The sequence below is a fragment of the Eurosta solidaginis genome, chromosome 5 (genome assembly GCF_040869045.1).
Source record: "Eurosta solidaginis isolate ZX-2024a chromosome 5, ASM4086904v1, whole genome shotgun sequence".
In the NCBI taxonomy this organism is placed as follows: Eukaryota; Metazoa; Arthropoda; class Insecta; order Diptera; family Tephritidae; genus Eurosta; species Eurosta solidaginis.
The window spans coordinates 210,866,767-210,893,407 of NC_090323.1; the positions used below are offsets into that span (position 1 = coordinate 210,866,767).

General features: G+C 35.6%; 1 protein-coding gene across 2 annotated transcripts in view; it reads left to right on the forward strand.

Moving 5' to 3' along the window:
* Positions 1-13,420: 13,420 nt before the first annotated feature.
* Idh (isocitrate dehydrogenase [NADP] cytoplasmic) overlaps positions 13,421-26,641 on the forward strand; it is a 39,513-nt gene continuing 26,292 nt past the window's right edge. Inside the window, exon 1 of one of the 2 annotated variants that reach the window (XM_067787992.1) lies at positions 13,421-13,662. The gene's annotated coding sequence lies outside the window, so the exon portion shown is untranslated. The remainder of the gene's footprint in view (positions 13,663-26,641) is intronic. The other variant, XM_067787991.1, reaches the window with a different exon arrangement.

The following is a 26,641-nucleotide window of genomic DNA, read 5'->3' on the forward strand; positions in this document are numbered from 1 at the left end:
GCGTTGTCTGACACTTCGGAAGTATTGTGTCAACCATTAACCTCTATAGTGGCTCTAAGTGCTATGATGATCCTATATTACTATGGCCGTATGATCTGCGCAGAAACTTCCCCAAGACAGTGAGCCTCGTTGCAGTTGTTAACGCTAGTAAACAAGGCCATATCCATCTTCTCTGCGTTGGCTGTCAGCTGGGCATTAGCTGCCCAGTTATGTATATCCCCTAGCGCACGATCCATCTAAGATCTCGAATCGATAGAAGGCACTTTTCCCTTGTGACACTGCCAACGTCATCTGCCTAAGCCGTAAGTTTGACGGGTCAGTCTTCGAACCGCCCGAGAAGTAGGTTGATGAACAGCGTTATAAATAATACTTCGCCTTGCGGCATGCACCTATCCACTAATTTCGTGGCCTTATACAATCCCCATTGTGAATTAATATTCCTTTAATTTAACATGCAGCCGATCCATCTGGTTATGGCTGCATATACTTCAATGTTGTTAAGACCATCCATGATCGCCCTTTTAGAGACATTGTTCAAAGCCCCAACAATGTCTAAGAAGACTCTTAAGGCATAATTCTTATATTCTAAGGCTTTCTCTATATTTATCACCACCCTATGCATTGTAGTGTCTACCGTCTTGCTTTGGGTGTACGCAGTTCCTGTTTTGAGCGCAGTTTTCATGCATGTTGGACTTTATGTACACATATATCAGCCTCTCAAAGGTTTTGAGCAGAAATGATGTTAATATTATAAGCCGTAATTTTTGGGAGCGGTCATATATCTCCTCACCTTTGGTAGGAAAGCTTCACGAGCAGTTCTCCAAGAGTGCGGTACATAATTCAGTCTTATGCAACCATCGAATATTATTATTTATGGATTAGTTTGGGGACTATTCAGATATGATTTCAGGACTATCATAGGCATTTTTGAGATTGTTTTCTGATTTCAGGCTTTTTTAAAATCATATCGGAACCATCTATGGATCATTTTTGGGTTATCTTCATATTATAGCAAGTTTATGTTTCCAGATAACTTTCTTGGCACTTTCAGATCAGTTTTAAGGATCTTATCGGGGCTATTTTGCAATAATCATATGATTTATTTTCTTCGTCCGCACGAAGCAGTGGGTAAAGGCTAGTTCATATATAAAGATACAACTTAAACTATTTCCGTTTTTATCTATGTATAGCCAATCGTCTCTTATTTTCAAGTTTGTTTCTTAAGTCTTTTGTTTATTTTAAGTCTTTTGTTTGCGCTGCAGTTAGCCTCATAATTTTTTGAGTATTGCTATATAATACTGCCACGGATATTAGCATCGCTAAGTTATACCATCACTAAGGCGATGCTAAGGCCACGATAAGCAGAATTTACGTCAATAATCAAATCATGTATACACATATATAAGGCAGCCGAAAGATGTCACACACAGATGCATTTACTTATACGCCTATGTATGAGCGAGAGACTGTAAACTACAAACATTCACATCAATAATTCAATCATTATGTATCTACATAAAGGAATAAATAATTGCGTCTACACATATGTACGTATACGAGCAGCGGAGCAATAATGCACAAACACATGTATATATCTTATCTGAGTTGTCACAAGAGAGAGCAATAAATTGTGCACTTAGTTGTGGCTGGCGATTTTGTAGCCGAAAATAACTAGTAAGTTCTGGAAATCGAAGAGCCTAGAAGTATGCAGCGTAAACTATAAAAGTGGCGCAAGCGAATAAGAAGTAATTCAGTTTGAGTTGAGATATCAATCAGTTTGATTAAGCACGCGATCTGGCGGCCAATAGTAGAGTTTCATTTGAGTTATCAGTCAGTTTGGTTATTAAGCCAGCGAGTAGCAAAGTATAAGTGTTATTGTGAAGTACTTTAATAAAGGCCATTTTCCATTATTCAATATTAGAGTTATTTATTCAACAGTTTAGTGATTCGAACTTAGCAGAGGATTGCAAATAAGAGGATTTGCAAGTAAATTCGTTACAATACATATAGTTTTTGATTTTTCCCGTAACTGTAACTATTTATTAGTGAACATTCGTATATACCGATGTATGTATGTACGTAACTATACGTGATGTAGTTCAAAGTGCAGTAAAGAAATTCATGAATTACAAGTAATATGTCTCCGGTTATCTATGCAAACGTACTATATTCAAATACAAATTGGCAGATCCTAACTATACTACTAACTGATTTTTAGTTAAAAATATTTAAACCACTGCCAATTGGCTGAATATTTATTTTGTCTTGGCATTATCAGCATTTCCTCAACTTTATATCGCATTTTTTTATTTTGTTCGAACTTTTATACTCAGGTGCTTTGAACACAGAATATATTAACATTGGTAACATAACGGTTGGTTGTACATTTATAAAGGAATTCAGATAGATATAGCCTTCCATGTCTCAAAATCATCAGTATCGGAAAAAATTTGGTTAAGCGATATCCGTCTGCCGTTTGTTAACACGATAAATATCTTCATTAAATTCGGTATACGGCTTTACGCACCCAGAATAAATTGGTATTGGAAATGAGTGAAATCGGATGATAACCACGCCCACTTTTTTATATATATAACATTTTTGAAAACACAAAAACCTGATTATTAATAAATAATACACCTAGAATGTTTAAATTTGATATGCGTATTTATATCGAGACTCTTGATAAGAATTTGAAAATATTTTCGAAAATGGGCGTGACAGCGCCCTCTTGTGATAAAATCGATTTTACTAGTATTATTTGTTATAAACCAAGAACCGTTAAAATTATCAGAACAAAATTCAGCTGAGAATTTTCCATTACTGTAAGGAAGGTTTCGCAGAAAAGTTTTTGAAATCGGTTAAGGACGACGCCCACTTTTAAATAAAATATTTTAAAGGGATCGTGGACGAATAAAATAAACTATATATTTGTAAAAATGTTTCACAAGTTTGATTATAACAAGAAATAGGAAAAAATTCGATTTTTTAAAATAGGCGTGTCACCGCCTCTTTTATGACTAAGAAATTTTCTCTTTCTGGAGCCATAGCTTGAAGAAAAATTAATGCATCGTGATAAGATTGGGTATACATATTGTGACGAATATTAGCATCACTATGCTGTTAGTAAATAATAACAACAACAAAAACAGCAAGCAGCCACACTTATGTACATGTAAAAATTAAAGCAAGCAGCTGCACTTACTATGTACAAGACAACGAAGAATATTCCATACACATCACCAGCTTGAAGCAGAGAGATTATTTCACATATATATATGTAGCCGGCAGCTAAGAGTTGTCCCTCACACATACACATGCATATGGCTAGAAGAAAAACATAAACTACAGATATGTATATATACATGTATGTATATAGATAAAGAACCAAGTATGAGATACAACTGTTCTAGAAGGCATGTTTGTGAAACGTTTAGACCTTAGGAGAAATAGGTGAACGAGGCTAACTGAGAGTATAACTGAGAGCAAAAAAAATGGACGAGATAGGTGAAGAAGCACTCACATTTATGTACCTACATAAAAGCCTTTAAAAAGGTCATAGACGAATATAATAAGCTAGTACCTGGGCGACCAAGCTTTGTTCGGCAACGTTTCGTTCTGCTGGCAACGTTTCTTTTTTTTTTAATTTCGAATAGGTGGCAACCTTAAATGGCAACCCTACTCAAAAATGTCCCTATTGAAATTCGGAGTGAAATACCTTTCGTTTGATACCCATATCGGCATATCGTATGCATTTTTTTTTAATTTCGAATAGGTGGCAATCCTAAATGGCAGCTCTACTCAAAAATGTTCCTATTGTAATGCGGAGTGAAATTGCTTTCGTTTGATACCCATATCGGCATATCTCATGCAATTTTCTTTTAATTTCGAATAGGTGGCAACCTTGTGAAACATTCTGAGTGGCAACACCTAGGTAGAAAGTCTTAGAAGGTGATACATTATCTCTGTGCCAAAATTTCATTTAAATCTGTTTAGCCGTTCCCGAGATCGTTCGGCTATACAAACAAACAAGAATTGCTTGTTTAAAGTTATAAGATACATTTGTGAAAAAGAGCTTAATATTAATGGTATTTTACTTTCTAAATGGAAAAATATTAAAATTTTTTAAAATGGGCGTGGCACTGGCCCTTTTTTGACTAAGCCATTTTCGATGTTTCGTCAGCTCGTGACTCGAAGAAAAATTAACATCGTAATAAAATTGGGTACACATTAGGGTGGGTCGATTTGTATGGACGAAAGTTAACCGATATCGCACCATCGGTTTTTCGATAGGATTTGGGCTCAGGAAAAGAAGTTTCACTACGCATACCCAAAAAAATAATTTTCGAACCTGTGAAATTTCATTTTTTTGACTTTTTTTCGACTTTGATTTTTAAGTTTTTTTCATGACCTACTAAAAAAATGTTCATAAATAATATTTCACTTACCAAGAAAATTTTTTTATGTAGAAAAGTAATTTATCTGAAATGAACTGTACAATTGAAGACCATGCTATGTAATAATGCTCGTTTACAACGAACTAAGACGCCCTTACTGGTTTCTACTATTTATTTTTTTTTTATTTTTATTTTTTTTAATATATTCCTACAAATATATGTTTGCATATTTATATATAAATAAATGGCTGGTAATTACATAAATGGTGAAAACTGCAATGCATTGCTGGTATAGAATTTCAATGAAAATTTGTCATTCGTAATGGCAGGCAGTTTATAAGTGCACACACACAACTATATACACTCTTTGGTTCAACGATAAGTCGTTCGCATAAAAAATTAATAAACAAAAAATTGGCAATAACAAAAACTTCAGACGATAAACATTACAGCACTCGATCGTTGAATTAACAATTATGTATTACATTTATTATGTATGTATGCTTTGAATTGAGTCAATGTAACTTGAAAAGAAAGTGAATGTTACGCAACGAGTGCAAAAGTAAGTGTGAATATCCCATAATATGCCTCCACTAGAATCGACTTCATAATGAGAATAGTGTATATATGAATTTTGAAAGATTTTAGTCATCTAAATAAATAAATTTAAGGCGCGATAACCTTCGAAGAGATCTAAGGCCGACCTTCTCTTCCAATTTGCGTCGTGCTCCTCTTGATTTTCCCTACAAATTGGCCGGACGGGACCTACATGATTTTATGCCGACTCCGAACGGCATCTGCAAGGCAGATGAGTTTTCACTGAGAGCTTTTCATGGCAGAAATACACCCGGAGCGCTTGCCAAACACTGTCGAGGGGCGACCCCGCTTAGAAAAATGTTCTTCTAATTGAAAAACCTTATTTCTAAAATTTTTGATGTTGCTTTGCCCGGGGTTTGAACTCAGGGCATCCGGTGTGGTAGGCGGAGCACGCTACCATCACACCACGGTGGCCGCATACAGAACATAAAAAAATTGGTTAACATCAAAATAGTTAGAGAGTCTGAGTTTTGATGTTATCCCACATTATATAGTCAGCTGTGAACTTCAATTTGCTCACTTTCACTTATGGTCAAAACTTCTTCGTCTGTCCCCCGATCAAAATATACGCAAACAGAGCGACCAAGTTGTGATAGATAGGCGGCATGCCTCAAGTGTTTTATATGAACGTACGATCCGATATCCCAGCAACGATTTGGATCACTATCTGGTCGCAGCCAGAATATGCGCCCAGCTCTGCGTGGCTAAGCGTAAGGAACAAAGAATAACAAGAAAATCTAGACATGAAAAGGCTGTAGTCACAACATACTGTCAATGATTTCGCAACTCGACTCTCACAGGAAGAAACAAGCAGAGGCAGAAAGACGTGAGTGCAATGAGCTTGACCTGCTAGCCACCAGGAATAATGCCCACGAAATCCGGCGACAGATGGAAGGTTTTAAGTCCGGAGGAATCTACTGTAAGAAAGAAAACTGCGACCTTGCAGCCGATGTCCAGAAGGTACTTAGAAAATGGAGGAAAAACTTCCCTGCACTTCTAAATAGAGACAGCGATATATTGCCCAGGAATGATGATGGAATTAATGTCTTCCTACCCGATTATGACGCAGTCAGAATATCAATAATCAGATTTATAAACAACAAAGTCTTGGGTGCTGATGAATTTATTGCGGAACTATTGAAATACGGCGCCGAGGATTTGGTAGGGCGCATCCATCATTTTTTTTGCAAAACATGGTGGGACGACGAAAACCCCGCGAAAAAAGATTTGACAAAGATCACCCCTTTATCGTTTTTAAAGCCGCCTTCGACAGCACGAAAAGGAGCTGCCTATATGCCGCTAAGTTTGAATTTGATTTTCCGCAAACCTATGTATATGGCTTGGAAAAATTACGTTAAGCAGCACCATCGGCTCAATCAGAATTGGGAAGGACCTCTCCAAGCCGTGCAAAGCTTAACGAGGTTTCAGATAGGGTGGCCCTCTATCGCGGGATTCCTTTAATTTGATGCTGGAGAAAATAAAAAACTTCAGAACTTAGCCGCTCTGGCTTACTTACTTACTTAACTACTTAACTATAAAATCACTCTCGCCGAAACTTCTGGGTACTCCAAACTGGAAAAAGAATCGGAAAAGAGGGAATTGATGGTGAATGAGGACAAAACGAGGTACCTATTGTAACGAATTTACTGCAATTCCTCTTATTTGCAACCTTCTACTAACGTTCGTATCGCTAAACTGTTGAATAAATAACTCCAATATTTAATAATGCAAAATGGCCTTTATTAAAGTACCTCACAATAACACTTATAATTCGCAACTGATAGCTTGCTTAAATGAAACTGATTGTCGTGCCTCTACTGTTGCGGCCTTTTATACTCTATGATTTCTCGTTTGCATACTTCTAGGCTCTTCCAGAATTTACTCAGTTACTGCTATATAATTATAACTACAGATGCACGTGTATAGCTCTCATATGCGCGTGTATTTGTGAGCGACACTTCCACAATTATAATTGGATACTTTTGGGAGCATCTCAGATAAGATATCTGCATGTGCTTGTTCGTTGCTTCTCCGCTGCGTGTACGTACATATGTGTAGACATAATAATTGATCTATTGATGTGCATACAAGTCACTGCTTAGCATCGGCTTAGAGATGATAGTATCCCTTAGTGCTGCTAATATTCGTTACACTATTGCTTGAAGACAGAATGAGTCAGCGCATTTGCGCCTCGGCAGCCATGCCACTGTCGTTCGTTTGGAAACCAATAGCATCAGCTTTGAAATCCAGTCAATTGCCTACCTAGCCAAAGTAATATTAATTGAAAACCATGCTTGCCAATTAATGTTACTTCGGACTAGGTAGGCAATTGAAAAGTAAAGTCGTGACAAAGGAAAATCATGCTCTACAAGTCACTTATCCTACCTGCTATATGGTGCAGATGCATGGACCTTGAAAGCATCAGATGGGGCATCTCTGGGAGTGTTTGGCAGAGTCTGGGAGATTTAAGAACCTCTACCTGTTGGCGGCGGCGAATACCGAAGACGATTTAATGATGTCATGCGAACAAAAGATGGCTAAGTATTTTTATTGGAACCCGCTTATGAAAGCAAAGAAAGAAAGTGGCTCCCACTCTGCTGTAAAGACGATGTGGAATACTATTAGTTTCCCTTTGTGTGACCAATTGGCGCCAGTTAACCCAACGAAAAAGTTACTGACGCGCTTTGTTGGACGGCCATAACCGTTTAAACGGTTAAGCGTCAATTAAGTAGGTAAAAAATACTTACTTAGTTTTTTGGCTTAAACTGTTAGTCAACTGTTAACGGAAAGTAATGCAAAAATAACCACCTCTGGACATTTTTTTAATATTACCATGTGAAAGTCGTTACCTTTTTTTAAAGAAAAATACTGATAATCAACTTATAGATAGCTTATAGTTAATTTTTTTTTTTTTCTGTTAGGTTGTTTGAACGCACTGGGTCAGTGTTAGTGATGTTTGTTTCTTTTTGTATTGCATACTTTCAGGCGAGAATATAAATTACAGTGGAGTACAGAAAAATGTGCTGAAACTTTGTTAAACTGAGGAGGTAAAAACCAGTGTAAGTCAAGGTTTATGTCAAACCGAGTTTAGTAGCAGTAATTCTTATAGCTCGGGAATAGTTTACAATTTATCTTTAACAAATAACAGATTTTTCAAAGGAAATAATATTCGTGACTTTCTATCTTCATATTATAGCAACGCCTTTCGCTTCTACTCTTCATCAGCCCGACATTTTTCTTATAAGAAAAGACGCATGAAAGTTTTAAAAAAGTCTTTCCAATATTTTTTCTATTCATTCATTAAGGGATGGAATAACATCACTCACCGGCAACGACCGCTATAAGAGACATTTTGGGGTGAAAAACAGTTTTGAGACATTTTGGTATTTTGTAGCTGTCTCGCGTTACCAGTCTTACAAAACGGGTCACTAATTTGTGAGCCGGGTCGGGGCAGATCACAAATATAAATGTTACAGCAAATTATGTAAATTAATTGCCAAAAGCTTTTGTAGATAATTAATTCATGCTTAAAATTTAATATTAGCAAGGACAAAAATGAAAAACAAAATCATATATATTATTTGTAATTGCTGTTTTTATGTACGGGTCCCTTTTTCGTTCTTGTTTGGAATACAAATTTATAAATAAAGTTTTGGTTGTAAATATGGAGATTCGGGCTATTAGCGAGCTTTGGGCAATTTTGGTCGTAGTGCTTTTGTTTAGCTATATTTTATTAAAATAATTTGCTAAAAATAAACGATTGTGAGCACGCAAAGAAATCTATTTGTACTATGGCACTCTTGTGAATATTTGCACTGCATTGCCGGCAGTTGCTCTCATACGCCAGATTGATAGAACAGCTGGTTTCGCTTGATATTTGATAAGAGACTTTTAGATTGGTTGCGCAGGATGCGCACGGGAACGGCTCGTAAATATACAAAATCGATCTCAATGTGCCGCCAATGAGTTTTGAACCTCCGCACTTTGAGTTTTTCCACCAGAAATGGGAGCGGTGTTTTTCAAGCTCAGGCACAACGACCCACAATTGTGTTTTTTTTCTATTGATTGGGTCAGTTTGTTTGTGACTTTTGCTCACTGAATACCGAAATCGTCTCAAGTCACAAATATTGGCTCTGATGGAAAATTTTAAATTTAGAGGCTTGAGATGAGACTGAACTAGAGCTGGATTCGATTCGACTTTTTTAAGAATTGATTTTTCGCTTCGATTCTAGAATAAAATCGATTTAATCGATTAAATCGAACCAGACAAAGTTTATTTAAATTTTGCTTATTTTTGTAACAGTGTCAAGTACACTTACGTACTTAACCACTTACACGATTTTTCCCGACAAATAAAGCTGGACAGTTTCTCTCTCGTTTCGTTGCCTGCCGACAAAATTGGAAGCATCAAGGAATGCCACATGGGTCTTCACTTGATCCTTTCATCGGAGTGAGATAATTAGTATAGTCGTAACCGAAATGTCATACTTTTTGCGCGTTTTTGAATCTTTTATTTCAAAATGTAGGGAAACAACCTTGGTAACATTAACCAATACACTTTCTTCTTTAATACTTATTATTCCAATATGTATAATGTTCTCACTTCGTTTACGGCATTAGAAGCGATCTATGTTCAGCGTCATATAAAAAGGAAGTATTTATTACATACATAAGGTAACATGTTCTCAGTATACGTTTGCAGCTTTTTAATCAATGAGGTATACGGAACTTTCAATTAACAAAATACGGCAATTTGTGTCATGGTTTGCGTAGTTTCAGTTAAATACTTTATGGAAGTATTTTCTTAGCTTTTTGAAAATAAAAAAGAAAAAGGGATTTTAATTGCTCTGTTCGTGTTTGCTGCTGTCTATGTCATAAAAAGTAATGATTTTATATATTTGTTAAAATGGTACTCGTTAAGGCAAAACGTACCGAGAACACAAGCATTGTGTAAAAGATCTGAATCCGTTATCTGTGGCCATCATTCTAATCAAAGCACAATCCAGTTGTTATTTTTTCGCTCATCTACGCACTGAGACTTCCTTATGTTTTTGTTATTAGGTTCAAAAAAGGATTCTATAAGAGCTGTTGATGAAGACATTTCCATCAACGTTGGATGTGACCGCTTCAAGTGGTTTAACAAATTGGTTGTATTTCCACCTGTTTTGCATTCTTTTCAGTACGATTTGCATTTCGCATAATCGCCCTGCACTTGACTAAAATACTTCCAGACAACAGATCTGCGAACCTTTGGATTACTTATAAGATTGAATTCCCCTTCAGTCACTTTCAATTGGCTTACTAGAATCTAAAACTGTGGTCTTAATTTCGTACTGAACACAATAGCATACCACAAAATAGATAAACACATGTTCAATATATTGCTTACCAGAAGTGCGAAGAAATGTCTTCATCTTTCTCCTTTTTCTCGAAGCCACCAACACAATAAAGCTAAATTTATAAAAACAACAAATAAGAACGGGACTGTCTTCGGCTGTGCCGATCTCTATGATTTTTTGACACAACAATATATACTATATAGGAAAGCAATCGGTGAAATTTGAAGCTTATAGCTGTTGGCGGCCACCGTGGTGTGATGGTAGCGTGCTCCTGGGTTCACACCCCGGGCAAAGCAACACCAAAATTTTATAAATAAGGTTTTTAAATTAGAAGAAAATTTTTCTAAGCGGGGTCGCCCCTCGGCAGTGTTTGGCAAGCGCTCCGGGTGTATTTCTGCCATGATAAGCTCTCAGTGAAAACTCATCTGCCTTGCAGATGTCGTTCGGAGTCGGCATAAAACATGTAGGTCCCGTCCGGCCAATTTGTAGGGAAAAGCAAGAGGAGCACGACGCAAATTGGAAGACAAGCTCGGCCTTAGATCTCTTCGGAGGTTATAGCGCCTTACATTTATTTTTTTTTAGCTGTTAAAATGGGGTAGAAATTGCGAAAAGTTTCTTATCTGAACAATTGGTTGTGTGAGATATATACTATATATATAACCGATCTCTATAACTCTTTCAGACAACAATATATGCTATATACGTAAGCATTTGGTGAAATTTGAAGCTTCTAGCTGTTAAAATGAGGCTAAAATTGCGAAAATATATATATATATACTATATATACCACCATATATATACTATATATACCACCATATATATACTATATATAGCTCTTAAAATAGGGCAGTAATTACGAAAAGTTTCTTATCTGAACAATCGGTTGTGGGGAATATATACTATATATACGACCGATCTCATCAATTTTTTCAGGCAACAATATGTGCAATATACGAAATTATATGGTGAAGTTTGAAGCTTCAATCTGTTAAATCGAGTAAGATATGACAAAAACCTCTTTTTCTGAAAAATCGGTTGTATGGAGGATATATGCTATAGGGGTCCGATCCGGCCGGTTTCGACAAATGTCTAATTGGACAGCCAAATACACCGCTCACCAAATTTTATCAAGATATCTCAAAAATTGAGGGACTAGTTTGCATACAGACAGACGGACAGACGGACATGGCTAAATCGACTCAGCTCTTCATCCTGATTATTTCGGTATACTTAATGGTGGGTCTATCTATTTTCCTTTAAGGACTTACAATTTTGGGTTTCGTGACGAAATGAATATACCATTTCATTTTCATGAAAGTTATAAAAATAGGTAGGTACTTTGTGTGAGGATGCAAAGCTTCACGTTTTTTGTGGTCTGCATGTAAAAACTATGACTACGAATCACGTATTTCAAAAATATATGACGTAAACGTAACTATTTGATGAAATTTGATGAATTTTGAAGCTTCTAGCCGTAAGGTGAAATTTGAAGCTTATAGCTGTTAAAATGGGGTAGAGATTGCGAAGTTTCTTATCTGAACAATCGGTTGTATGAGATATATACTATATATAACCGATCTCTATGATTTTTTCAGACAACAATATATGCTATATACGTAAGCATTCGGTGAAATTTGAAGCTTCTAGCTGCTGTGTTTTTTTTTTTTAGCTGTTAAAATGGGGCTAAAATTGCGAAAAAATATATATATACTATATATATATACTATATATACCACCGAACTTTATGATTTTTTCAGACAACAATATATGCTATATACGTAAGCATTCGTTGAAATTTGAAGCCTCTAGCTCTTAAAATAGGGCAGTAATTACGAAAAGTTTCTTATCTTAACAATCGGTTGTGGAGGATATATACTATATATACGACCGATCTCATCAATTTTTTCAGGCAACAATATGTGCAATATACCAAATTATATGGTGAAGTTTGAAGCTTCAATCTGTTAAATTGAGTAAGATATGACAAAAATCCTCTTTTTCTGAAAAATCGGTTGTATGGAGGATATATGCTATAGTGGTCCGATCCGGCCAGTTCCGACAAATGTCTAATCGGACACCCAAATACACCCGATCACCAAATTTTATCAAGATGTTTCAAAAATTGAGGGACTAGTTTGCATACAAACAGACAGACGGACAGACAAACAGACGGACATGGCCAAATCAACTCAGCTCTTCATCCTGATTATTTCGGTATACTTAATGGTGGGTCTATCTATTTTCCTTTAAGGACTTACAATTTTGGGTTTCGTGACGACATTAATATACCATTTCATTTTCATGAAAGGTATAAAAATTACAGAATATGTATTTCCTCAAGCATACGTAAAGTAGATAGTGATGAAAACTTCGCTGCCTAAAGAATCGAACGATTTAAAAAAAATCGATTCTATATATCTAAAAAAAAGATCGATTAAGAATCGAATCGAACTCCAGCTCTAATCTGAACAACAGAACTCGACAGTGAATAGTGCTAGCGCAACAACAAATTGATTTGAATATATGTATGTATATCAGCATTGCAACGTTGTTGTTTGGTTTGCATGCTAAATTTTTGCTGGGATCTGAACCGCTTTCTATTGGAACGCACAGTGTTAAACTCCTTAAGGGCGAATTAATGGTGACTTATAACCATAAAGCTATAACCATATAAAACAGCTGATCACATCTACCTTATCAATGTAATCGAGTTAGCGTTATGGTATGGCACCATTAATCGATTACATTGATTTCCATAGGGTAGGTTCGATCAGCTGTTTTATCTGGTTATGGCTTTATGGTTATGTCACCATTAATTCGCCCTTTATATGATTGGTCATGATTTTTTGTGTTCATCTCATAAATTATTTTATTTTTAACTGCAGCTAAAATGCAACCCTGTGATACATTCATGCCTACATATGTGTACGTTCTCTCTTGTGGAATTTTACCTTGTTTTATCACAGCCACATAATTGTTTTTGCTTTTAATACTCAGTCCATTCCGGTTTTTGTTTGTGTTTTACATTTTTCTGCTGCTATCATCGTCGGCCGCTTTTTGCCCTGTACGCAGTTCATAATACACAAATGAGTTAAATTATTTTGTGGTTCAACTCAGTATTTTCACTTCTGTTGCCGTGCACGGTTTAGTAAATTTTTGGTCTATATCTTTAATTAAAAAAACATACTTTGTGCCTAATAAAGATCTACTTTAACCGGCAACCATACCCAAAGTTAACTTGCTTAACATACATAACCAACGTTGTTTGAGATTTTCTTATTGGATTTCGCAAAATAAATACAAACAAGGTGGGTGTGGTTTTGTGAGCGGTAAGCGGTAATTAACATGATTTGATTATCTTATATCAATATTTGTTATCTAGATTAGTTAAGTAACTTAGGAATTTTGATTACTGAGGATAAAAGTGAAGGATATTAAGGGATTGGGGTTCGAAAGGCATTTTCATGCATATTAATATGTAAATCTTTGTATGCGTTAAAGTGAAACGTGTTTTACATACATGCCATATACAAAGTTTGCAACTAGTATCTAAGGAGAGTAGTTCCATATGCGTCTATCAGGTTCAGTCGGATATGCTAGACATACGGTGTGCCCGATTATCGCATTTCAAAGTTTTTGCTTCGCCGATTTAACTGGGGCACTTCTTTAACAGTCTAAACGTTACCGGCAAATTTGTTACTGGAGTATTATGTAACAATAACTTGTTACTTATAGGCCCAGTTTTTCAGTAGTTGGTTAAGCTAAACTTAAACTAAGTTTGCTTAAACTCTAGTCAAATTTAAACTCCAGTTAAACTACTGAGCAGTTTTTCAGTCACAGTTTAAAGGGCGAATTAATGGTGACTTATAACCATAAAGCCATAACCAGATAAAACAGCTGATCGAACCTACCTTATGGAAATCAATGTAATCGATTAATGGTGCCATACCATAACGCTAACTCGATTACATTGATTTCCATAAGGTAGGTGTGATCAGCTGTTTTATCTGGTTATGGCTTTATGGTTATAAGTCACCATTAATTCGCCCTTAAGGCCACCTTTGGGTATGCTTTTCTGTGCGGAAACATTTGCCGTCTTTCAGTGAGTTTTACAGTTCCCGCTCACGCTCGATTCTCACGGAAATGCTCTGAATCATTGAGAGACTTGAGAAGCAGATGTCGTGAAATTTTCGCACACGTGAAATGTGATAGGCAGATGTCGCCGCTGTTTTTCATTAAACTCATACGGCGAAAGGCTAAGCAGCGACATCTATTTTTGAAAAAGTAGGTAAATTAAAGACCGCGTTGCCAACCTAAAAAGAAGTAATTAACAAATTATCTGGCTCACAAATTGAACCAGACTTCTATCTAGATTTATGTGGCTCAAATCGTTGTTGTTGCATTTACATGCAAAATTATTTATCTGGCTCAAGATTTTGCCACCGGATGATAGCTATTGTTTTTTTTTTTTTTTTGTTATCTAGATAGTTTGTAGATACGGCAACAGCTGGATTTTGTTGAGCCAACAAACATAAAAAAAAACATTCTACAGCGAAATATACCTATATCTAGTTCCGGAAGTGATATTCAACATTAATTATTCTTAAATCAGATAGTTCTCCGAGTTGATATCCAACTTCATTCTCCAATCACTACCAACCTTTGAGAAATTCTTTAAAATTAAAAGTTTTCGCGTTGATGTTGTTGTTGTTGTTGTAGCGATTAGTTACTCCCCGAAGATTTTGGGGAGTGTTATCGATGTGATGGTCCTTTGTCGGATACAGATCCGATACGCTCCGGTAACACAGCACCATTAAGGTGCTGGCCCGACCATCTCGGGAACGATTTATATGGCCACATTAAACCTTCAGGCCATCCCTCCCTCCCCACCCCCAAGTTCCATGAGGAGCTTGGGGTCGCCAGAGCCTCGTCTGTTAGTGAAACGGGATTCGCCGCTCGAAGGTGAGGTTGACAATTGGGTTGGAGAAGCTATATATTGCGCTACATAACCCCTTGAATCCCTTTTTCGCGTTGATCTCCAACGTCATTAATATTTTCCAATTACTACCCTGATTTCGAGAGATTTTGAGAAATGTACATTTTTCAAATGTATATTCAACACATATCTCCAGTTGATATCCTACACTGCATATCGAGCTGAGGTGGAGATGAAAAAAATCTCCAAGATGGTACCACCAAAATCAGCAGCTGTTTGTTGTGAGAAATAAACACCTGCTATGGAATCGTAACATACGATCACGGATCGAAAACGGTTTTCACACAAGCGATTAAAATAAGGCTATCCAACTATTTAAAAAATAATAATATATTATGGATTTAGTGAGTACACGTTGTCCCTAGTTCACATATTTCGTTAATCCAATGCACCATTTCGGAACTATAGTGATTTAAAAAACGGCATTCGATCACGGATCGTATGTAACGATTCTGCTCCTTGTTGATAGCAGTAATGAAGCGTAATTAATCAAAAATAAATTATATATATTTTATTTTATTTTCGTGAAAATACTGTAGTATGGAATCTTACATTTGAAGAACCACAATTTGGGAATTAAGTTTTTTCAACTTAAGTAATAGCATTTTTTGCTTTATAAAAAAATCCCTCTTTTTCTGAGTACGCTATGATTCTCGAGTTGAGCCACTGTTTCGAAACAACCCTTGAGATTTTAGAAATATGCCTAGTTATGAACATGAGCTCTAAGGGTATTCAAGCCCAAATGTTTATTGGGTATATTCACTTTAACTTTAACTTTAACTTTAACTTTAACTTCAACTTCAACTTCAACTTTAACCTTAACTTTACTTTAACTTTAACTTTGATTTTGACTTTAACTTTAACTTTCATTTTAACTTTAACTTTCGCTTTAACTTTAACATTCACTTTAACTTTAACTTTAACTTCAACTTTAACTTTAACCTTAACTTTAACTTTAATTTTAACTTTAACCTTAACTTTAACTTCCACTTTAACTTTAACTTTATTTTTAACTTTAACTTTAACCTTAACTTTAACTTTGAGTTTAACTTTAACTTTAACTTTAACTTTAACCTTAACTTTAACTGTAACTTTAACTTTGACTTTAACTTTAACTTTATTTTTAACTTTCGCTTTAACTTTAACATTCACTTTAACTTTAACTTTAACCTTAACTTTCACTTTAACTTTAACTTTAACTTTATTTTTAACTTCAACTTTCGCTTTAACTTTAACATTCACTTTAACTTTAACTTTATGATCCGGGGTGGGCGTGAGCTTAGCACCTGCTAACAAGCCAACCTAATATAAACGCACGCAAGTCATTTTCTGTCAAAAATGTCTCATGCACATACAACTTGTGTGAGAGCAACTCAAATTGAATTTGATGCGTGAAAACCTTACTCGATTTCCAATTTTTGTTCTGCGTGACATTTAGATTTGACGTTTGTACACATGCTTTACATTGTCGCAACGCATGCTTATTTGGGTTACGGCAAAAATCGCCGGTTGTTTGCGTGCGCTAAAAAAACGCAGTGCGGTTTTATTAGGTTGGCTTGTAAGCGACCATATATGTATACGATAAGTGATAGCACAATGGCTACTTCGTGAAAACCAACGACAGCTCTTTTAGTTTGATTTCGATGGTCGTACGGCGAGGGAGTGTCCCACGCGCGCTTAAAACAGTACCAAAGAGTGCGTGTGACACGTGTTCACCGTTCAAACATTGAAATCATTGTAAATTTTACCAAGTAGCGCAACTAACAGCTGATCGGTGAAAATTCGCACATTCACACGCACAGTTCTCGACTCAGTTTCAAAAAAAAACTTTAGATTATTTAATTCAAATTTTAAAGTGAGATAATCCTTATAAATTTATGTATACAGAATATATATGGCATTTTTGTTGTTATTAAAACAATAGTTTTATTTATATTAAAGCTTTTATCATTTTTTTTTTTTAACTTTGAAAAACTCCGAACACCATTCCTGCATTATATGACATTCGACTGCCTAGTCCACTGCCTTCCACTCTATTCGCAACATAACCTCTACTTAAGCTGCCAAACTATATAGTAAACAATGATTGAAATCAAACTAAATAAATAATTGATTTTGCTTTCGTGCTCGCTACGCGTTCGTGTTTACTAACACATTCTCAATTTGGTAACCTGCCCACCGCTGATTATAGAGTTGTGCTTTTTCGTTCATTTCAGAGATTCGAATCTTTCGTTCATTTTCTGATGAACGAACAAGTTGTTCTTTTTGTTCATCTGTTCTTTTTTTCAAGCAAATTTGATCACTGCTGCTCGCACCCGCGAAAAAAGGCAACAAGGTATAGATGGGGGCAGGCATGCTTAACGAACGAAACGATATCATTTCGTTACGATAATCAACGTTAATAAACGAAACGAAGTCACTTCGTTTCGTTTATTAACGTTAAGATCGTCAAATTAACGTTAATTTGGCGTTCTTAACGTTAATAAACGAAACGAAATGACTTCGTTTCGTTTATTAACGTTGATTATCGTAACGAAATGATATCGTTTCGTTCGTTAAGCATGCCTGGATGGGGGTGTGTATGCAGCAATGCTTTGTGTACGTATATTTAAATGAGTAATGAATAAATAAGTTTATATATGTATATGTATAATTAACTTCAAAAAAAGTTACAAATTTTTGAAGATTCAGGAAATTGAAAGAGTACAGACACAAATTGTACATAAATATGAACTTTTCAAGTTTAATAAATGTAATAATTAGATTTTTACAAAACATGTTTTTCATAAATAGTCCATACATACATTGTTTTAGCAGTGCCAAAAAAAAAAAAAAGTGCCACACACAAAGATGGCCACACATATCTTTAGTGTAAGTGGCATCGTCGACATTCGTGCTCACTGTGAATTTCTGCGTATATATGTATGAATTTACAATGTTCGCGAACAAGAAGAGAGAAAGAATAACATTAGATAAAACAAACTAAAAGAACAAATGAACTAAAAGAACAAAAAGAACCGAAATCGAAGATCTAGTTCACTTGTTCAGTTGAGAGACCCGGTCAATTGAACAAGTTCAGAACGAAACGACCCAACTCTAGCTGATTATGATAGAGATCCAATATAATATATTTGGCCTGTTGCTAACACCGAACCTTTACGAACCTTTTCGAGCCTTTTCGGAGGATCTTTTTTGACAAATATCCGTTACGGTTTTTTTTGATTTAGTCACCAAGCCCGCGATAAAATCTATGCAATAGCTTAAAAATATTACTTTATTATTTTGCTCTAATTCCATTCTATTGTATTAATAATTCATACTAGTAATTTCACTCAAATGATAATTTGCTTTTGCACAAATTGTATAAGTTATGGATAACAAAATCAGCTACGATCAGCATACACAAACTTTTCAAAGTTGTATTGAAGTAGGAATACTTGTACATAGGGAACAACAACTTTACAACTGTGCTAATACAATGGCATGATTAAAGAAATACGATAAATAGTACATATTGTGAATTCCCTAATTGTTTGTTTCGCGAGCACTGACGCCAATTGGGAGCACCAAGGCAGGTCAAGTATTCCTTCACTTCACCATAAGCTTTCCAGAAAACTTCTCTGAAACACTCCAAGAATCATCTAACCGTCCATGATTCTGATCCATACATCAGGAGAGGTATTAATAATTAAAAATAAAATATGAAAAGCTCCTAACTTATGGGCCCTTATCGTGTTATACAATCACGTATCGAAAATCAGTTTCACTCAAACCATAATTATGAATCTGTCAAACGATTAGTAAAAATTATAATCAGCCCAATTCTAAACAAAAATTCCGTGCACGTTTTTTCCCTTCTCCCATTCCTAAATAAAAATTCCTTGTAAATTTTTTCACTTCTCCCTTTCCTCCTATTCTGAACAATGTTCGAAAAAGCGGAAAACGGTTATGGGAGAATAGTAGGTATTATGAATTTCTTAGGAATTTTTGCACTTGTTAAATTAAAGGGAATACATCAAAATAGTTAAAGGAAATTGGTTCTTTTAAAAAAGAACACTTATTTGTACAAAATGTACATTCTACCACAATATTCTTTATTATAAGTCGAAAAGTATATCTATCGTAAGCAACGGAAGAGCTCTTGGTATATTTGATGCAGCTATCCAGAAATTTCGCAAGGATTTTTTAAGAAGGCATAAATAGATTTTGGCATATGAATTCAACTCAACTTGGCCGCCAGAAAATTGCAGGCAACTCTTGCGGATTTGTGTTATTCCGCCGTCTTTTTCTTCTTATGCTCCTTTGTTGATGTTGCTGTGGCACCAATTCATTACACATTTCAGTGAATACTACATGAAATGCAATACTGTGCATTGTTTATATATTATTTCTTAATTTCAAACAAATTTGCAACAATAATTAAAATTTTCAATTTTTTAAACAAAATAAGAAATGCACAACGAAATTTCAATTGACAAAACAGCTGACTTCAAAATTTCTATTCCCAAATTTTTGTTCTCCCTAGGAGAAAAGAATTGGAAGAATTTTTCTGCGGGAATAAAAAAATCCGCGAGAACAAAATTCCGAGGGAATATTTAGAATTGGGCTAAATAGGTTATGGATCTAGTGACTAGACGATCAGATTTTACCGCGTCAACATTTTCTTCGAATTTGGTTTTTCACAACTAGTATGTTGCTTCTACTGTGGAGTCTAAGGCTGGATCTACATATGTATGTGGAACTATTGTAGCGTTACCTTGTGTTGACGCTTTGACAGCGTTTCAAGTTAACAATAGCCGAGTTTTTTTTACACGCGTCTACATTTCGTTTGCACGTGAAAAAAACGCCTATCCTCGCTTAGATAATGCTTAGGAGACCCACATAGCGGCTGTGGTTAAACCAGGGATGCACCTTAACGTTAAGGTAATCGTTTATCAAAAAATTTCCACCGTTTCCGTTGAAACACTTCGAAATATTATCGATAAAGAAATTATCAAGATAAATTGTATCTCGTTTTTAACCGAAACTAAAAGCTTTGGTTTACGTTAAAAACGTTAACAAAAACGTGATACTTTATGTTTGAATTGTGCTGGCAATGCTATAGCCATGGTGAAGCCGTAAGGTGGTAACAAAGAGCGCACATACACACACAAACTCCATGTAATTTGTTTGTGTAATTCGTTGGTGGTAATGTCAAAAATACTCTGATAAATGTTCGTACTGTCAAAATTCATGAGAAAAGTTGCAATCAGCTTGGCTAATGCTTTCACCTTTAATGACTCCGCCATCAATCAGCTTTGCCAGCATAGTTTGAAATTAATAATCGACATAAACGATTTGATTTCGTTTTGATATCGCAGAAAACGAAACGAAATCATTTCGTTAATTTAACGCTTTTAACGTTAATAAACGAAACGAAATGACTTCGTTTCGTTTATTAACGTTAATTATCGTAACGAAATGATATCGGTTCGTTGGTTAAGCATGCCTGGGTTAAACAACTAGCTACAGCAACAGGGTGTACCGAAAAGCGGAGACACAACGGTCTGATGGCCATCGGGTATAACATATAGCTGAATCAGTTGCGATGAATTGTGGACACACATAGAATACATAGAATTAGTGTAGAGGGTGAAACAAAGACAGATATTTCAGTTACATCTGAGTATAATGCGTATTGAAATTTAGTAGGACAAAATTTATGCGCACCAATTTGAGAGGTGTATTTAAAGTTTGTCGCTTAGCAGTCCATATAAAGTTTAAGCGTAAACGGATATACGCGTGTTAAAAAACACGGCTAATATGTATCTTAATTTTTCGCCTTACTTAACATTTCGCAAAACAAGAAAAGTTTTGTGAGAAATAGTAGCAGCCAAGTAATTTTGACATTTCCTTTATCAATGCTCTGTATAAAGCGGCGCCGCTTCTCTGCAAGACACGAAAGTCAGATTCAGGAATGAGTTAGTAGACAACTTGTTGAAACTACCATATTCGAATTAAAAATGAACTTAAGTTAAATAGAATACACTAAACAAGAGAAAATAATAAGTTCACTCACATGGAATTGAAAATTGCATTCAAAAAGTAATAAATAATAAACAATGTCACTGTTTTACCCTACAGGGGTACGCACATATGTATATCTTTAGAAAAACGTAATAGAAAGTATATGAGTTTTCTTGAGAAGTGAATACTAGGTCCGTGTCGTGTTATACGATCACGGATGAAAAACCAATTTTACTCAAATGATAATTATGAATCTGTCAAGCTTTTCATAAAAATGGTAATACATTATGAATCTATTATGTACTTGCAGCCTATATTTCACGTATTACCTTAACCAAAACACCATTTCAATGCTATTGTGACTCAAAAAATTTAATTCGATCACCGCTCGTATACGGCGGTACGAGCTCTACTTCACGTAGTTATGAAATTTTAAATTTCTTCCGATGTGGTGGATACCGTGCCTTTTATAAGTTTAGCAATAATTTTATTGTATCGTTAAATACGCGTAATTAGAACAAATAATGATAAGAAAAAAATTTACAATTTTCATAATGAAAGATATAAAACAGTTAAGTTTAGATAATCTGTACCTGCAACTAATCACGGTCGTATTACCGACTAACCGCATTGTCTGCCGGGTATATGCACACATACATATTTTTACACATCCCCACATGCATATGTACATCAATGCATGTCTGGATTAATGCGATTTTATACTTATGCCTGATTAAAATAAAAAACGTATTTAATCAAAGCTGTTAAAAAATACCTTTTAATAGCAAACATTGTTAAATATAAATATTTATAAGCATTTAATTCTTTGCCGAACCGTTAACTCTGTGCTGTAGTCGGATGTAAGTTCAGTGACGATGCACAGTGGGATCAACGTCCAACTGCCGCGTCCAAACCGTCACATAAATCTACTAATTTTTTATTTTTATACTCAGCTGAGCAGAGCTCACAGAGTATATTAATTTTGTTCGCATAACGGTACCCCGTAACGGCATAAATTAATTGAGATAGATATAGACTTCTATATATCAAACTGATCTGGGCGAAAAAGGAAATTCATTTAGCCATGTCCGTCCGTCCGTCTGTCTGTCTGTCCGTAAACACGATAGCTTGAGTAAATTTTGAGGTATCTTAATGGAATTTGGTATGTAAGTTCCTGGGCACTCATCTCAGATCGCAATTTAAAATGAACGAAATCGGATTATAACCACGCCCACTTTTTCAATATCGAAAATTTCAAAAAACCGAAAAAGTGCGATACTTCATTACTATAGACGGATAAAGCGATGAAACTTGTCAGGTGGGTTGACCTTATGACGTAGAATAGAAAATTAGTAAAATTTTGGGCAATGGGCGTGGCACCGCCCACTTTTAATAGAAGGTAATTTACAAGTTTTGCAAGCTGTAATTTGGCAGTCGTTTAAGATATCATGATGAAATTTGGCAGAAGCGCTACTCCTATTACTGAATGTGTTCTAAATAAAAATTAGCAAAATCGGATGACGAAAATGCCCAATTAAAAAAAAATTTTTTAAGTCAAATTATAACAAAAAATTTAATATCTTTACAGTATATAAGTAAATTGTGTCAAAATTAAACTCCAGTAATGATACGTTGCAACAAAATACAAAAATAAAAGGAAATTTTAAAATGGGCGTGGCTCCGCCCTTTTTCATTTACTTTGTCTAGAATACTTTTAATGCCATAAGTCGAACAAGAATTCACCAATCATTGTGAAATTTTGTAAGGGCCTGGCTTCTATGACGATAACTGTTTTCTGTGAAAATGGGCGAAATCGGTGGAAGCCACGCACAGTTTTTATACACAGTCGACCTTCTGTCCTTCCTATTGGCCATTAACACGATAACTTGAGCAAAAATCGATATATCTTTACTAAGCTTAGTTAACGTACTTATCTGAACTCTCTTAATCTTGGTATTAAAAACGCCCACTTTTTCGATATCGAAAATTTCGAAGAATTAAAAAAATGCCATAATTCTATACCAGATACGAAAAAAGAGATGAAACATGGTGATTGCATTGATTTTTTGACGCAAAATATAACTTTAGGAAAAACTTTGTAAAATGGGTGTGACACCTACCATATTAAGTAGAAGAAAAAGTTCTGCAGGGCGAAATCAATAGCCCTTGGAATCATGGCAGGAATACTGTTCGTTGCATTACATATATAAATAAACAGATGATTTTCTGGGTCAACCTGGTCCACATTTTGGTCCTTCACATATACAACGAAGGGCCACTCCCTTTTAAACCCCTCATTAATGCCTTTAATGTGATACCCATATCGTACAAACACATTCTAGAGTCACCCCTGGTCCACCTTTATGGCGATATCTCGAAAACGCATCTACCTATAGAACTATGGCCCATGCCCTTTTAAAATAGCCTTCAATACCTTTCGTTTGATACTAATGTCATACAAACACATTCCAGGGTTACCATAGGTTCATTTTCCTACATGGTGATTTTCCCTTTTTTGTCTCCAAAGTTCTCAGCTGAGTATGTAATGTTCGGTTACACCCGAACTTAGCCTTCCTTGCCTGTTTTTTTTTTATTGCTGCGTGTTTCCTAAGGCCGATGCTGTGAATCCCGAAGCCCGGGACTACTGAGTAATTTTTCCAACCCGAAATCCTGGCATTGGAAATCCCGGGATTTCGGAACTTTCTCGTGATCTTATATTGCAAGTTTGAAAAACTTGAATTCATTTCCCTATATTTTTATTTCTGCAAGTTCCAATTGATATCACAGGAAATACTCCTTTCCTGGTAATGTGCAGCCTTTTTTAGACGTTACAAGTCCCAAATATCACATTTCAAAGGAAATAGACGGTATATCTCGCGGTTTACATTAATAAATGGTGTATGTTATGCTATCAACAAATTTCCTTACTATTTTAGAATCCGAAAGATGTTTCTCAAGTGCCTGGCCTTTCAGATGATGCTCTAATATGTTTAGGACATATTTTAAAATAAAATGCTTTGAATTGGCTGAACTGAGTGAAAATGTTCAACACAAATATTTTTTTTAGCATAAAGCGAAATGAATTTTTATTTGTTTATGAAATTTGTATTGAATTATTTTTAAAACTGACGGAAATAAGCGTTTTTATAAACTACTCCAGTGAGCGTTGCATAATTATTTTTGAATCAAAATTCAAAATTAACAGTATTGGATAGTCCCGAAAATTGGTGGGATTCCGGGACTATCATCATTGTAAACGGTCTTCGGGACTCGATGCCTTAGTGTTTACCAAGGTTGCACTATATGTGTTAAGGCACTTATCAGTGAGTATCTCTTATTTTAAAGTATTGTTCATTCTCATTTGTCAGATAAGCTACTTTACTAGAATATTGATTGATAGTTGACATCTAGAGCTTGATATAGGTTTTGCAAAATTGTTTTCTCTGAAAAAAAAAACCAATTTTCCATTCTCTAAGTGGTCCTTAGTAAACTTTTAAAAAATGCCCTATTACAAATTTGTTTGAAGAATTCGCTTGAAGAACGCCATATTTCAGAATTTGTTCCAAAAATTCTACATCGATATGTCCATATTTTTGTATGTCTACTGTAAATCTTGTATACTCTCCATTTATTCAGACACACCTCCTTTGGAAAATTTGATAAGATTGAATTCAAAGTTCAATAATTATTTAATACATACTTAAATATGTACTATGCATTCATACCTACTTACATATGTACGTCCCCGCTTTTTTACCGCTTTCATTTTTATATTGCAATAAAGATGGATATTCTTGGTTCGGGATCCCAATATATAGTAAACACATAATTGAATACCTAGTATATGTATTGTGACGAATATTAGCATCACTAAGCTGTTAGTAAATAATTACTAAATTCGTTACAGTATGTATGTAGTTTTATAAATATATGTATGTATTCATGTCATACATAGCTTAAATAGGGGGGATTTGCAACAGAATAAACGGCTACCTTCCTGATCTTTCCAGTTTTTTCGCTTCGCGACCTTATTTACAACATGGACGTCCCAAATGTCGAACATTTTGAACATCCACGTCGATGGCACTACGCTACCGACTGTCTTACATCCCAAAATCTTGAGTGTGACGTTTGATCAGGATCTACATTTTGGTAAGCATGCAGCCGCAATTGTACCGAAAATCCAGAGCCGTAATCAAATCCTCAAATTCCTTTGCTGGCAGTACTTGGGGAAAAGACAAAGAAACGCTCATTACCACATACAAAGCAATTGGCCAGCCGATTGCATGCTACGCGTCTCCTATATGGTCGCCAAGCCTAAAAACTACTCACTGGAAGAAGCTACAGGCCTGCTAAAATACTGCTCTCAGAACCGAGACGGACTGTCTTCTTATGTCCCCAGAACACCATCTACGTAATGAGGAGAGAATACTTCCCATGAGGGAGAGAAATGAGATGCTAACCAAACAGTTCCTGTTGAATACACAGAAACCTAGGCATCCCAACAGACATCTGATTGATGAGCCAACACCGCCTAGGGGCTTAAAGAGTCATCTCCGTAAGAATTATGAGGAAATACGGCCCCTGAGAACTCAGCCGTATGAAGCAAAAAAACACAAGCAGGTCCTCAGTGAACTCAACAAACAGGCGTCGGACCTTTATGCCAGGAATTGCCCGGAGAATCCAGTACTCAAAGAACAGTACCCAAAACTTGCGGAAGAGGAACGCATACTCCCCAGGGAAACGCGAGTCACTCTAGCTCAACTTCGTAACAGTCTTCTAAACTCTTACCTATCCAGAATCAACCCCGACATACAAAATGTATGCCCCGCTGGCAATGTGTCCCCACATGACACCAACCATTGATGACAATTTGTGATCGGTCGCACCTATTAGGTGGGGCTAAGCACTGCCACAACAACAACAACACCACAGCTTAATTAGTGAAAATGCTATACCCGGTCATTGCCAACGACCCCCGTATTATTTCTCGTGTATTTGCACTTTAGTCTTTTTTGTAGCACTATTCAATGGGTATGTGTTTATCAAAGTTGAATTTAACTTAAATAATATTTTAAGAACTATTTACACTGGTAAGCTCCAATTGACATAGAAAACTTTGCCCAAAACTTAACTTTGACAGATTAGTTCAGTGTACTTTTTAGGTACGGTATTATTATGCATAGTTTTTAGGACCTAAAGCGAAGCAAAGGATTGACATTTTGGAGCCAAAGTCGAAGACTGAGGCCGTCTTTTTTAATGCGATTTTAAACTCCAGTTAAAGTTGATACTTTTTTCGATAACAT